The following is a 13,225-nucleotide window of genomic DNA, read 5'->3' as shown; positions in this document are numbered from 1 at the left end:
AAATGAGAATCCAATTTTTTTACCAGAGCAGTTTGGATTTCGTCATGAACATTCAACTACTCATCAACTTGTAAGAGTAACGAACATGATAAAAGCAAATAAATCTTCTGGAGTTGCTCTTCTAGACATAGAAAATCATTCGACAGTGTTTGGCACAAAGGTTTAATAGCAAAAATGTCTGATTTCCAGTTTCCTATTTATTTGATCAAAATGATTCAAAACTATTTAACTGATCGTACTCTTCAGGTTAGCTATCAGAATTGTAAATCTGAATTGCTACCCGTACGAGCCGGTGTTCCGCAGGGATCGAGTGTAGCTCCAATCTTGTATAATATTTTCACTTCTGATCTTCCAATTCTACCCGTTGGTTGTCAGAAATCGCTATTCTGTGACGACACAAGTCTGTTAGCCACAGGTAGAAATCTAAGAGTGATCTGCAGTCGCCTACAAAGAAGTTTAAATATTTTCAGTGATTATCTGTCAAAATGGAAAATTAAACCAAATGCAGCAAAAACGCAATTAATTATTTTTCCTCATAAGCCAAAAGCTTCTTCTCTTAAATCAAACAATAATCACATTCTCAAATTAAATGGCTTGGAATTGACATTGTCTGATCAAGCTAAATACTTAGGTTTAATCTATGACAAAAAACTTACTTTCAAGGATCACATTGAAGGAATCCAGGCAAAATGTAAAAAATATATTAAATGTTTATATCCTCTTATAAACAGAAATTCTAAGCTCTGTCTAAAAAACAAATTGTTAATTTATAAACAAATTTTCAGACCAGCCATGCTTTATGCAGTACCAATTTGGTCAAGTTGTGGTTCCACCAGGAAGAAAACGCTTCAAAGGATTCAGAATAAAAGTCTGAAAATGATTTTGAAGCGTCCTCCCTGGTTTAGTACAAATAAGTTACACAGACTCACAAATATAGAACCATGCAATCTTCAATCGAATCGATTCGCTCTCTGTATTAGTTAGTAAGTTAGTATATAAGTTCCTTTTCCCCATTACACAATACAAGTAGGTTTAGAATTTTCCCAAATCATATATATAATAGGGCTGAAAAGTCACCACACAATTTAAATCTTAATAATTTATTTTAACTCATATTACAATACATAGTTATTACAAAAAGATGTTATGTCGTTTTCTCCTGAGAAATTGACAACTACCCAGGTAAATTTTGAGTGCTAAGATTAATATATATATATATATATATATATATATATATATATATATATATATATATATATATATATATATATATATATATATATATATATATATATATATATATATATATATATATATATATATATATATATATATATATATATATATATATATATATATATATTTATATTTATTTATTTATTTATTTATTTATTTATATAATATGAACTCGATTGATAATGAGAAAAAGTTTATTGCTTCAACCGAAATCTCAGAATGGTAGAGAAACTTAACGCTACACAGAAAAAAATAAATTGTGATATCACCTCAAAATCGCTGCTGCACATCATTGTTTAAGTAGATTGTTGTAATATAGCACATCTATGAGCCTTATTGAAACGACGTATGAGTATTGATGTTATTAAGGAGATGTACTGTACTTATTGTAATGTAGCACGACGTAATGAAAAATTGCGTGACGGCAATTGATGTGATCGCAAACAATGTGATTTAAAACAACGTAATTTCAAACGATGTATTTCGTGAATATAGGTATTATTATGAACCTATTTTAAACATTTACAAAAACATAAAATGTGGGTTTTTATATGAAAACAAAACATATAAGATAGGATAAAACGAATGCCAAAATTAGACACATTTTTTTCTTTTATATTGCTTGAAAATCACAAAAAATTTGGTCATGCAGTAGCTTGCATTACGATCAATGTGCAATGCATAATACGTTAGCGGTTGCAATTCTGATTTATTATTTTTGTGAAAATCTATGGAACAGTTTCGTTTGAAACCAAAAATAACTCAGTTTCGATCTTTACTGCTATCAACTGCAGTGGGTTGGAAGCTCAGCTACAAGCGAACACGCATAACTTGCATTCTTTTAAATGCATTACTAATGCCGTTTTTCATTGAAAAGCACTGGTGGCGTAGATTGCTCTGGTTTTGTATTTTCGAGCATAAATGCAATATTCTGACGGTGTTTCATTGCCATTTGATTTATTGAAAGAAAAAACATCGAACTCTGATACCGGCGCTGGAAATAGAGGTTATATTAGGGAAAATTAGTATGAATAATTTTCTGAACATTAAATCCGTGGCAGTTATAGCGATAATGATATTCTTCATTACAAAATATATCATATTACTAACCCAGAAAACGGGAAAATTCCCGTTTTCCCTTAACTTACGAACTTAGCTCTTAGCTCACGAAAGGCCCACAAAGTCTGACACAAACAGCATTGCACTGGGGAAAAAACACTTTAATTCATTAATGCGCGCAATAGTGTAACATCACACAATTTTTAGGGTATAGATGTGCATTAATTTCAACGAGTTAATAAATCCAAGCGTGTAATAAAACTTATTATTATAGCAACGTTCTCATGCTTGATATTACATTATTTGATGAAAATTGTTTACTATATAACTTCGATTGTGATATTATGTCGATTTGCATACAAGATTCAAACAGTTTGATGTTTATAAATTCAGTACGTTGCTTTGTTGTAATAATAGAAGATTAGGATATTATCACTTATGAAAAAATGTAATATTGTATCCAATTAACTATTACGTCTTTATTTCAAGCACATTAGTAGAAATTACATCGAGGATTATTACAACTTTTTTTGCTGTGTATAAAAAAACTGCTTGCATACAAAACTTGAACACAAGTTTGACGAATGGAAAGCTTTAAATCAAAATCGTATCGGAAGTATGTACGAAGATATAATTACGTACATTTGGGATATTGGCGCAATTTCGTCGGCTATAAAACAAACAATGTTCGGTGTTGGTTCCTAATCAAGACTCTCGTGCAGTTGCGGATTCAAAAGTGTGACGATTGATTGAACTGTTTGATTGTAGATCATTAGAAATTATGGTTGCCTTGTTCCACATCAATGGTTCGACAACCCCATGGAGCTGATCCTTATAGTCTTTAGTTGAATTTGAGAAATAGAACGTTGTTTTCAACCAACATAAATGGTTGAATTGGCTTCTGCAATTTGCAGCTATATGGCGCACTGTCACCGAAAAAACGTTAATACCGTTATGGCTACTAGCCACTAGATGGCACATGACTACCGAAAAGAATTTTTCAGTCGCCGTTGTCTTTTCTATATTCGCAGGTATAAAAAAGATGTTGTATTGGAGAAAAAGACATAAACGAAACATAAACTTCTCTGTAAATTTTTTTCTGCTAAATCGCTGTTTTCTTCATTCGACTTCGCGAAATCGACTCTCTCACTGAAAACTTTGAGCACTCGGAAAACAAAAGCCGAATACAAGTAGCACACCGGACGGCGTGGCCCGGAAGGTTGAAAGATACAAAAAAACATCATTTGACATATACAATTAGAAACTCACTTCACTGTTTCATGTAAACACATTATTACGCACAATCGCCTCGAATGCGCACCAATTCTGAATAAATACACTTTCCACTAAGAGTTTACGGCATTTTTACATATCGGTGTAGAAATTTAAATATGGATATAACGTAATACATGCGAAAAACATCAAAACAACTTGCAAGCAGTTTCAACCAGACTGTCCTTCTTAGCTTTTTGGTGGATTGTTTTGCTTTGACACTTCTCATGAGTTTTTGGCTAAAAAACTTGTTAATAAAACCAATTTCATTTTGGTTTTCTTTGTGCTGTCCTTCAGTAATGAGGGTGATAGAAAAATAGAGACAAATTTCCTGATTTTAGTCAAAAAATTAGTTGTCAATGAGAATTTCGTGTTGAATTGAAATATTGCTGGATTGTGTCTAGGATATTCGCCAACTAAAACATCCTTTAAAAATAAGAGTTTTTTTCAGCAAAGTAAATTCTCAATTTTAACTAAGGGGCTGCCCATAAAAGACGTCACGCTTTTTTTGACGATTTTTGACTCCCCATTTCATGCTGTCATTGGATTGAAAAATATCCCTAAAACTACAAAATCATCAGAAATATTTTATTAATATCAAATATATAATTTAACAAAAGTATTTGGTTGGAATGGATGAAACATTTAAATCATCTGTTTTATTCCTCCTAGGGGTACAAAGATATAATATAGTTTTAGGTAAAGAATAATATTTCCTTATTGTAGCATACAGGGCTGAGAAAATAAAGACCAAAACCTCATCAAAACGAGATCACTGCTGGAGAATCTTTTCATGGTCAGTTGATCAGTGAATTTTAAATCACATCGATCAATACCGGTACTGATCTTCCGTCACACAATGGGTAGTGTTTTTGAGCTAAAATCATTCTTGATTTATGTAAGCTCAACCATTGGATGATTCGATAAGCTTTGATGTTGGCGGAGGAAAATCACATATGATCAAGATAAGACATGACATGATCTACGTCTAAAATCGTTGATCTCCCGCCCTTTTTCGAATGGAGTAAAATTGAATAAACTGCATCAGAATCAGATAAGAGAAATTCTCATGATATACTATTATCAATGCTAGAAAATCAAATTACTGAAAAAATTGTCAGTGCATAACTTAAGTTAAACCGATTGAAGGCATCTTTTTATTTTTTACTCATATAAGGCAAAATTTATTAATTTCGCTAATTTACTCGCTCCTCCGTGCACCTTTGCTGATCACAACAGAACAACAGATTTCCTGCATCATTCATTTCCGAATTTACAAGAAGAAGCTTTTACATCAACAAATACAGGTTTTCCTATAGAATGTAAACGTTTATTGTGGAGATTTTTTCAGGAAATAGGGCAAAGCAGTAATATAACTAGGTATTTCAAAAATGCGCTCATTGAAAATATTGGACGTCACATTCCAAAAACCTCCCCCCCTTCCCCCTGTCACAAAAGGTCACGTTTTATGAAACACCCCCCTCCCCCTTGCGGCGTGACGTCTTTTATGGACAGCCCCTAAAGTAATAGTGTTGCGCAAAACCCCTCGAGTGCAGCGCACCTCGACGTACAGCAACCTTGTCTCGAGATTGATCGACAGAACAACGGAAACCAAACTGTCAAACCGCAGGAATGATATGTAAAACCATTTCTTCAGCGAACGTTCGGTGTGTTAGATCACGTTGGAAATCTCGTTATTACTATCGAAAGTTGAATTGTTTAAATTAAGATTCGCGCATGTTACATTGAACTTTATAAATTTTTGTAGAGAGGTAATCACATATTACATTTATATTCATATTTCTTATGACTAACATCGGCAAAAATTCTGTCAGGTGAAATTGAAGGTTAGGTTCAGTAGATCGCACAAATCCTCGCTTCAAATACTTTCAATGTCCTTCTTAAACCTAATTATAGTTGCTCTAACTCAGATAATTGTGTGTAAGCATTACATTTAAACATCGGGTAAATTGAATACTGAAACCCACTAAACGTAAGTAGCTTGAAGAAATGAATCTTATATTGGTAGTTACAACTATAATTTGCCTTGCAGGAGAAATTTAATATACCAGTTTCGAAATAAAACGTTATTAAAAGCTCGGAAATCGTTGCTAGACGCAACAAATAGTTAGTTTGGACATTATGTTGTTAAAATCAACTAATTCAAAAACAGTAATACGAATTAGGCGCAGAGCTAATTTCGGTCGTTCCGTGATGGATTTGATGAAACAGCAAGTTACTGATAAAAAAAACACGAAACGGTGGATGCTTTTAGCAAAATTCATAGCAAAATGAAAGATTATGGATACAATATCAGAAGAATTAAAAAAACATTGGATAGCATGATTGAAACATAAAAGTTGAATCTCGAAAAGCAGCGACGCCACAACAAAGCATTAGAAATAGCATATAAGGAAAAAATACAGCTGAAACGACAAATATTGGAAATGATGAACCTTATCTTTTGAATAATTTCAAATATATTTTATGAAAAATTCAAATACAAGCCGATTTTATTACAATGCACTCTTGAAATATATTACACATTTCAGTACTTCTCTCACCAAAATTTCAACAGCAATAAATGTTAGAAATAATTTATTTTACGAAATTTTCAAGTAACTCAGTAAAAATATGCATTTATGGGTTATTGTAAGCACAAGCAACATTAATAGTTGATGGCTGCCTTCTCTGGAGAATAGCGTAATTGTCGGCACCTAATATGCATCCAAAACCGAAGGCTACTTTGGACGAATTTTGTGCGTATTTTTTACAAAGCTACCTCCAAATTTGTGAATTATTTCAAATAAGTTTGGGCAGCCTTTTGTCCCAAACGTCTTCAATTGGCCCAGCCACGATCCAAATTATATTAACACATTTGATACGTTCTTGTGCATATATTCTCTAAACATCGGGTTTTGCTGAGTACTCAAACGGTTTCGTACGATATACTCGAGCCATCCTTTTTACTTCTTTTTAAGACATTACATGGATAGAGCCAACATTTCAAAACTCATCGACATGTTCTACCTCTTCGAAACGATTCACTTCCTTGCGCACAAACTGTTTCGACTTTAGGATGTATTTCACTTGCCATCATTGCAAGATGATTGACGGAGCATGAAGGATTCAATAGTGTGAGAAAAATACTTATACCATTTTACTTCTTTGATCGCCAGCAATCATGATCACGATCTTCTGAAACCGACTTTTATAAAAAAATTCCATCCAAAAATAATTTATGAGTGATACGAAGTTCGCCGGGGCAGCTCAGGTACAGAAACAAGAAGAACAAGTCCAGAACGCACAGGAAAAAGTGTAGAGGGCACAGAAACAGGCGAAAAAAATGCAAAAACTTGAGAAAAAAAATACTGAAAGTGCAGTAACAAGCACAAATAGTATAATAACAAGTACAGATAATACAGGAACAGGTGCAGGTATGAAAAGTACAGCAAGAATAGAAATTATAGAAGTAATTGTAGAAAGTACAGAAAAGAAGTTTTAAGTTTGAAAAATAATGGAAAATGTTATCGAGGGCTTCAAGAAGGGCCAAATTGTGGAATTCTCTACGATTGTTAAAAACCGCTGTAACCAAACGGATAGTAACGTGAGCTCCGAATGCTCCCCGATCGATAATTGTCAAATGACGAACGGCGACGGTAGCGAAGGCAAACACTCAACAAAAGAAGTAGAAGTAAAACCAGTCTGAGTCAGTGCATAAGTGTGCTCACATCTTCATGGTTTGCAGTCGGAATCTACGGTGGTCAACGTTAGATTAGAAATCACGAAGCAAACCAACCGGTGAATCAACCAGTGAACGAAGATCTGTTGTTTTGTTGATCAAAATCACCTGCTAATACGTGAATTTATATATTACATTTTTAATAAAATATAAAATTGTTTAATCTATACCGATCCTAGTATAAGCTAATCTATCTAACTAGAATAACGAGTTACCTATTGAATTGTATAATCTAAAGTAACTAAACGAAAACTTGTATAACCTACGAAAATGAATTCATAACCTAAACTATACCTAACATGCAGACTATTATATCACGTGTTCATCTGTCTAACAGAAATCATTTATGGTAGGATGTCACTGGCATAAAGAGTCAGAACAGTCGGTGTTGAACAGTCGTTCGCACCGCACGCGTATAGCTCTTGGCTCCTGGAATTTTTTTCTGGCTACCTAGAGTTTCATTGATTCAAGGCTTCAGTCTTTTTCAAGGCTACCTGAATCACTAACTAAGTGATACAAAGAGTGACTAAGAAATTAATCAGCCTTTTTTAAGGCTAGCTAGGAGTCTAATCGAAGACTAATTTAGCCTAGTTAATTTAATTTAAAATTTCATTAATTTCCAAAATGCCTGCGTCCAACCGGAAAGGCAACAAGCCTAAGGCTAAAAATAATTCAATACGGAATAAATCACAATCCGTTATTCAACATTTTTCTAATAACATTCACGATCTTATAGAATCTGAATGTAAAAATAAAAGACAACGGACGGATTTCCCTTCCGTTGATTCTATGCCGTCTAACAATATTTACGAGATTCTTCCTGAATCCGATTGTAGCGACATAGAAGAAAATTCTTCAAAAATTCCCAAAATGGACGCTTGTCGTTCTGGGAAGAAACATCAATCTATGCCACCAGTGACGGTGATGATTTCCGACTTCAAAGCATTCCGGATTGAGGTTTCTACTTTTCTCCTGGAAGTAAAAGTCTCATTTCAAATCGGACGAAGAGGAGAATGTCGAGTCTTGGTGGATGGATTGGATGATTACGAACGTCTTATTCGATATTTGTCCGAGAAACTTCATAAATTTTATTCATATGATATAAAATCAGACAGACCCTTCAAGGCTGTCTTGAAAGGATTATCAAATGATCAAAGTATTGATGAAATTAAAAATGAACTAAAAGAATTGCTTGGTTTTGCCCCTTCCCAAGTAATACTTATGAAAAAAAGAGCGAATGGTACTTCTAAACCACGCTCTGGAATTTCCCATGAACTTTACCTAATACACTTCAATCGAAGTGATGTAAACAATTTGAAAACTTTAGAAAAGGTACGTTTCATTTCCCACATTAAAATTCATTGGGAACATTATAAACGGCATAATCGTATTGCAAACTTAACGCAATGTCGTCGTTGCCAAGGCTTCGGTCATGGAACCAAAAATTGTCATATGGATATACGGTGTTTGAATTGTGGTAAATCGCATTCGAAAGACGATTGTCCAACGAATGAAACCACTGATAAATTTTCATGTTCAAATTGCAATGGAAATCATAAATCCAATTATTTGAAATGTCCTGTCAGGGAAAAAATTTTAAACGCTCGTTCGCTTCGACAACAAGTCAAATCAACGACCTTAAATTTACAGAACATACCTGAAAATCAGAAAACCGTTACAAATGCCACGCCTAATTCGGCACTGATTTCTTCGAAACAAAAAACAGGTACGCCTGCCAATTCGTCTTCTAACGAAAACAATTTATTGACAGGTAGATCGACCTCGTCATCATCTTCTTCTAATGTCAGTTATGCTGGTATATTAGGTAGAAATCTATCACCTATTTCTTCTAATGTAAATAATCAAAACACAGGACCGCCTTGCAGTTCTTCTTCTAACGAAAACAATTTATTAATAGGTAGACCGGCCAAATCATCTTCTTCCAATGGCAGTCTACCTACAAATATTCCTTCAATGCCATTCGCTTCTTTAAATGAAGTCGATTTAGGCGATATAACTGAAAATAAAATGATCTACCTACAAGATCAACTTTTTCAAATGATCATCCAAATGAATTCAACTTCATCACTTTTTGAAGCATTTCAAATCGGATGGAAATTTGCAAATAATATTATAATGAATTTAAAATTTAACAGTGATGTTAAATAATTATTTGAATATTTTAAATTGGAATGCTCGATCTTTGAAATCGAGTGAAGATGAATTTTATAATTTTCTCAAAGTTCACAAAATTCATATTGCCATTGTGACAGAAACTTTTCTTAAACCAAATGTAAAATTGAAAAGTAATCCACATTATGTGGTTCATCGATTTGACAGGTTTACTGGAATTGGTGGTGGAGTTGCCATTTTTGTCCAACGGCAAATTAAACATCGAATTTTACCTTCTTTCAATACTAAAGTTATTGAAAGCTTGGGAATCGAAGTTGAAACCATTCATGGAATTTATTTCATCGCTGGAGCATATTTGCCATTCCAATGCACCGGCGAACAATTAAATTTCTTTAAAGGCGATTTGCAAAAACTTACAAGATATCGATCGAAATTTTTCGTAATAGGGGACTTAAATGCTAAGCATGTCCAGTGGAATTGTAGGCAAAATAACAGTAATGGTAAAATACTTCATAATCAACTCTCAGCTGGTTACTTCACAGTTCTTCATCCCAGTAATCCTACTTGTTTCTCTTCCGTGAAAAACCCGTCTACAATTGATCTGGTTCTAACAGATCAAAGTCACATTTGTAGTGAACCGATTACTCATGCTGACTTTGACTCAGATCATCTTCCAGTAACATTCAGACTTTCCAACGAAGCTATAATTAATCCAATTAGTTCTATTTTCAACTATCATAGAGCTAATTGGTTGGATTACAGATCTCACATTGAAAATCATGTGGATCATGAAACTATTTTAGAAAATTCTGCGGACATCGACACAGCAATTGACAATTTGAATCATTATATTATCGAAGCTAGAAATCTTTCAGTTCCCAAAGCTCAAACTAAATTAAATTCTCCTATCATCGATGACAATCTTCAACTGCTCATTCGGTTGAAGAATGTTCGTCGCCGACAATATCAACGTTCTCGTGATCCTGCTATGAAAAACATAGTTAAGGATTTACAAAAAGAAATTAAACATAGATTTACTCTTTTGCGAAATGAAAATTTCGCTAAAGAAGTTGAACAAATTAAACCATATTCTAAACCTTTCTGGAAACTTTCTAGGGTTCTTAAGAAACCTCAGAAACCAATTCCTGCTCTCAAGGAAGGAAATCAAATACTTCTTACAAATGGTGAAAAAGCTCAAAAGCTAGCTCAGCAGTTCGAGAGTGTCCACAATTTTAATTTAAACGTTGTGAGTCCTATTGAAAATGAAGTCTCACTGAAGTATGATCATATTTCAACCCAAGTGTTATCACACGATGACATTATTGAGACGAATTTTGATGAAATTAAATCAATTATTAGGAAACTCAAAAACATGAAGGCTCCTGGTAATGATGGAATTTTTAATATTCTTATTAAAAATCTTCCCGATGTTGCCTTGAGACTCCTGGTTAAAATTTTCAACAAGTGTTTTTCATTAGCTTACTCCCCAAAAAGATGGAAAAACGCTAAAGTAATTCCTATCCTAAAACCTGATAAAAACCCAACAGAAACATCAAGTTATCGCCCAATTAGCTTACTTTCTTCTATCAGTAAACTTTTTGAAAAAATTATCTTGTTGAGAATGATGACTCATATAAATGAGAATTCAATTTTTTTACCAGAGCAGTTTGGATTTCGTCATGAACATTCAACTACTCATCAGCTTGTCAGAGTAACGAACATGCTAAAATCAAATAAATCTTCTGGGTTATCCACTGGAGTTGCTCTTCTAGACATAGAAAAAGCATTCGACAGTGTTTGGCACAAAGGTTTAATAGCAAAAATGTCTGATTTCCAGTTTCCTATTTATTTGATCAAAATGATTCAAAATTATTTAATTGATCGTACTCTTCAGGTTAACTATCAGAATTGTAAATCTGAATTGCTACCCGTACGAGCCGGTGTTCCGCAGGGTTCGAGCGTAGCTCCAATCTTGTATAATATTTTCACTTCTGATCTTCCAAATCTACCCGCTGGTTGTCAGAAATCGCTATTCTGTGACGACACAAGTCGTTAGCCACAGGTAGAAATCTAAGAGTGATCTGCAGTCGCCTACAAAGAAGTTTAAATACTTTCAGTGATTATCTGTCAAAATGGAAAATTAAACCAAATGCAGCAAAAACGCAATTAATTATCTTTCCTCACAAGCCAAGAGCTTCTTTTCTTAAACCAAACAATAATCACATTCTTAAATTGAATGGCTTGGAATTGACATGGTCTGATCAAGCTAAATACTTAGGTTTAACGTATGACAAAAAACTCACTTTCAAGGATCACATTGAAGGAATCCAGGCAAAGTGTAATAAATATATTAAATGTTTATATCCTCTTATAAACAGAAATTCTAAGCTCTGTCTAAAAAACAAACTGTTAATTTATAAACAAATTTTCAGACCAGCCATGCTTTATACGGTACCAATTTGGTCAAGTTGTTGTTCCACCAGGAAGAAAACGCTTCAAAGGATTCAGAATAAAATTCTGAAAATGATTTTGAAGCGTCCTCCCTGGTTTAGCACAAATGAGTTACACAGACTCACAAATATAGAACCATTAGATGTAATGTCACATAATATTATAAGCAAATTCCGACAAAAATCGATGCAATCTTCAATTGAATCGATTCGCTCTCTGTATTAGTTAGTAAGTTAGTATATAAGTTCCTTTTCCCCATTACACAATACAAGTAGGTTTAGAATTTTCCCTACACAATAATCTCAGAATTGCGGAAGCAAATAATGTCTTCATGGTAATAACCAAATAATATATATATAACAGGGCTGAAAAGTCACCACTTGTGGCTGAACACCCAATTTAAATCTTAATTATTTAATTTTAACTCATATTCCAATGAATAGTTATTTAAAAAAAAAAAAAAAAAGAGTCAGAAATTGCAGAAGTAGAATTATTTGCGGAGTGAACTCGAGAAATACTGAATGTAAGTTCCTGATGTATTTGTGAAGTTACACTAAAAATGTTTAATAAATTCCAGTATAAAAGCTGTTTCCAACCGAGACTGTCAAATGATCGTGTTTTGCTCTAGAAAGTCCGCCTTATGAACAACGATATTAAATACACATCGGAATATTTTTCTTGGACGCGATGCAACCAAATGCTAGCTTTATTTGCGCTCATTTGGTGTGAATTTAGCACAGTGAAAAGTGCACAAAACTAATCAAATTATTCCAGATTGGCACTAAATGATTTTTACCGTCGATTTGCAGAGATATAATATTAATAGTTCTTTAGATAATGATTGTATAGTGTTCCCTATCGTTGTCCACTTTTCGTTTTCTTTTTCTCCAATGCAAACGACCAGCAGCTGGAAGACGCAATCACTCTTCTTGGAAGTGAAACTCTCACTGCGAACGTCCAACAGCAGATATGCTCACTGAAGAACTTGTTGTTTTTCTGCGATTAGGCTAGAGGAACGGAGCCGTCATTGATTCAAGTACCGGTTGAATATTGCCGGGTATAGCTCCATTATCTTGACGTAGATGGCGGTCTGCGCTCTCGATGTGTTTTCGTTCATGGATTATCATAGACTGAAGCTAGCAATCGTGCAACTATGCATTCATAGATTCAGTTGATTTTGATGTTTCGTATTTGGACCTAGTTTTTCACTATTTAAACAATGTAGTCCTACGTAAAAAAACTTGTCAATTTAACTAACAGATTGCGTAGTTATTTTTGCGTGAAGATTCACCCAAAATAGTTCTGGATGTGAATACTGCCCCCTGAGTAAGT

This window comes from Malaya genurostris, chromosome 2 (assembly GCF_030247185.1).
Source record: "Malaya genurostris strain Urasoe2022 chromosome 2, Malgen_1.1, whole genome shotgun sequence".
In the NCBI taxonomy this organism is placed as follows: Eukaryota; Metazoa; Arthropoda; class Insecta; order Diptera; family Culicidae; genus Malaya; species Malaya genurostris.
The sequence above is the reverse complement of the archived record's forward strand: the minus strand, read 5'-3'. Positions refer to the sequence as shown.